The 3,387-nt window shown below is 44.1% G+C and overlaps 1 long non-coding RNA gene across 1 annotated transcript in view; it reads right to left on the bottom strand.

Moving 5' to 3' along the window:
• Positions 1-762, bottom strand: part of LOC123181368 (uncharacterized) — a 2,119-nt gene extending 1,357 nt beyond the window's left edge. The window contains exon 1 of the long non-coding RNA XR_006491703.1: positions 629-762. This is a non-coding gene — a long non-coding RNA (uncharacterized lncRNA). The remainder of the gene's footprint in view (positions 1-628) is intronic.
• Positions 763-3,387: the final 2,625 nt, after the last annotated feature.

The following is a 3,387-nucleotide window of genomic DNA, read 5'->3' as shown; positions in this document are numbered from 1 at the left end:
GTCGGGGGGATGCCGATGGGCAAAGGCCGCTCGGCGAACGGCGGCGGCAGGGCCTATTCCGTTGCGTTTCTATTTCTCGAATGTGCGGTTCATTCCGCTCCTTCCATGTGGAAAACATCACGAGGTTGATGAGAGCATTAAACTCGTTCATCTGTGTCGCAGGCCTGTTCTCGCCATGTGACGATGATCAAGACTTGCCGTGGGCACGCAATGTTGAGAGGCAATGGTTGCATCAACCAGAACCAGACCGCCCAAGCAAAAGGACATTTGATTAGGAGATGGTTCATATGAAATATTGATTCCAACAGAAGACAAGAAAGATCTAGATTGCAGAATTTCCTAGCCACAATACAGTGCAACATGATTGGAGAAATGAAATTTCAGTCTAATATTTGTGGCCGACACTTCGGACGATTAGAACATCATTGTTGTTCCATTTTTGTTAGGTTTGACTTCATTTCTACCTGATGCAATGCTCAAACTTTTTAAAAATATGCTCTGATCCAAATCTTATCATATGCTCCTAACATGTTCAATATATATCTTTATTTTCTATAAGAATAGACAGATGCGGCTACTACTGTCTTCAAGTTCTACTGTATACTAGAGTAATGTAAGTAGTACTTACAATGGAATTGACAGACGAACGCCACACGAAGTATGTCCAAAGGTACTGCATCATCATCATTGTTGAGTAGTATGAACTAGTTGGAACGAAGGAAGGAAGAAAAGGAAACTATTGAGAAGACGTGCCTTGAGGGCCTTGTCCTCGTCCTCGTGGAGGCAGTCGGGCTTGCGCACGATGAAGATGGCGAAGCCATGTGGTGTCTCGAGTAGCAACTTCATGTACAACTCGTCTCTCGTGTAGCAGTTGCGCATTGCTGCCGATCAACTCTTGTCGCCGCCGTCGGCGTAGCCTGAGGGCTTGGTCACCCGGATAGGAGTAATTATAGGGAAAAAAGACGAAGCAGCCAGATCGCTACCAGATTGTATGCCAGATTGGATCGATGCAGAAAGACAAAAAAATCTAAGTTCCTTCCCAACAATAAAGGGAGGAAGGTTTCTTCCTCCTAAATGTTCGTACTACGCCGTCCGTTTCACGTGGCTCTTCCGTCCTACTCCCTCTGTCTCAAAATATATGAACGTTTTTAACATTATACTAGTATAAAAAACGTTCTTATATTATGAGACGGAGGGAGTAGTATTTTCTGGCTGCATGGTTGCACGTACAGTTCCGATAGACTGCAAATAGAATATGATCTGTTATAAAAAAAAGAATTTGATCTTACCATGAAAGAATAGAAAAACTGATCTGGACCATCGGATGGCAGATTGATGGCCCAGATTCGGGTGGAGAGACCTATACGCACAATTTGCAAACCAGTCCCTGCCTGAGAGCCAATTTGCTCCCGTCGTCCTAACCAGGTCAAACCCAAACCCAATTCCCCAACACACCGGCACACACACGGTCTGAAATTCCCATGTCGGTGGCGGTGGTCACCCAGATCCCTCAACGGCTCGATGAGTGTGGAGGTGATGTTCCATCTCTTCGATGGCTCCTGACCATTGTGTCGCCAGCGACCTTTTGATGTGACGCAAATCGATGCTCGCTTGATACTAAGCTCTGCCCCGACGTGTGCTCGTCACAGCCTCCCCCATCCGAGGCTCCGACAGCGGTTGGTTCGTCACTTCCTCCTCCACCTCCTCGGCGGGAAAGGATGTACTGTTGGGCTCCTCAGCTCCTTCCCGTATGTCTTGTGCAACATGGTGCGAAGTCATCATGTAACAGACAGAGACCGGTTCCCCGGATTCTTTGGCGTAATATATTATTATATGTGTGCTGTAATTATTTATTCGTTGCATTCATTATTGCATTATCCACGTTGTATCGACAGTCCATTGACGCTATGCCGGATTTTATTCGGGTGTTTTTATAAAATAAACTCATAAATCGTTTGGTAGATCCCAACCGGGCCTTTCATTTTCCCTCTCTTCTCTAACATAGCCCACATATTTAAACCCACACGCAACCTAGTCCGAAAACTTTTCCCAACCCGAACCGACTGATCGTGATCAGATAGTTCGAATCAACCCCAAACTACCCTAAACATCTTCAGTTTCTTCAGTAGACCACCCGACTGACCTGGAGCCGTCCGATCAAAATCGAAGGCTCCAAAAACTGCCATAGATCCCACCCTACATAGGAGAGCTGCTCCTTCCGAATCAGGTTTTGCCTCTTCTCGTTAGCTTCGGTAATGATACGGAGACATGGAGTGCGAGGATTCGTTTGACTACGTACTTTTTGTTTGACTACACTTCATGGGTTCGGTCTTCTTCAAAGTAGAATTTGAGGCAAGGATAATCATTACCTTGGATATACTAGCTTTGCTTGATATATGCCTTCATGCTATCGTTTGGTCTCGCTACCTTCCACTTGTTTGCAAGCCTCTCAATTGCCATGATCTGGTGGTTAGCAGTGTATATGGTATGAAAAGGAGCTGGAACCGGTAAAAATGGCGAAGGGAAGAGGGAGAAAGAGGAATAGCACGATCGGGAGGAAGAAGACGGTCAGGATCCTTATCCTGAACTCTTCGTCCGTGTGGTGAATGAAGACATCCTCTTTGGTCGGGACGCTGGCGAAGATCATCTCTTCAGCCCACTACACAACAAAGACGCCTCTTCGGCCAAGACCCGCTGATCTTCGTTCCAAAGGCGACCGAAGAGTTGTCTTCGGCCACCACAAGAACGAAGACTTCCTCTTCGGCCAATGCACTGAGGAAGAGTCCCTCTTCCTTCTACATGAGGATGACCTGGTCATACAAGTGAAAGTTTGGAATTAGGTTATATATTTTCAGAATTTGTTATAAAAAATTAATATTAAAAAATCAATACATGGAATATAAGAAAATAAGCCACACGGGGTCAAATTATTAATTATAATTCATAGAGAAACGAGCTAAGAGCCGTATTTTCATTAACATACATCTCCCCTTTCTCCTCTTAAAATACAACAATATTTTGCATATGGTAATGTGCTAAGAGATAAGCGCTGAGAAATGGCCAAACATGGCCTAATAAGGCTTTTTTTGCAGGAAAAACTTTTCATCTGTTCAACAACTGTCATGGCAATACTGATTTAAGGAATTCTTATCATGATCTAAGTAATCTTATCATGCAAAAAAGTGGGAATAGGGAAAATTGCAGTAGCATGTCCACACAAGTCCTACAAGATTTTGTTTACGCCAAAGCGTGTTTGATTGCACAGCAGGAAAAACAAAGAACTGTTTGTGCGGATGAAAAAAAATTCTATATGAAATCTGGTGCAATGGATTTCTCAAGAGAATTCCAACCAGATATAGAAAGTTACAAAGATTTTTAATCCTCCAA

The sequence above is a fragment of the Triticum aestivum genome, chromosome 1A (assembly GCF_018294505.1).
Source record: "Triticum aestivum cultivar Chinese Spring chromosome 1A, IWGSC CS RefSeq v2.1, whole genome shotgun sequence".
NCBI lineage: Eukaryota > Viridiplantae > Streptophyta > Magnoliopsida > Poales > Poaceae > Triticum > Triticum aestivum.
This window is presented reverse-complemented; position numbering and strand designations above follow the sequence as displayed.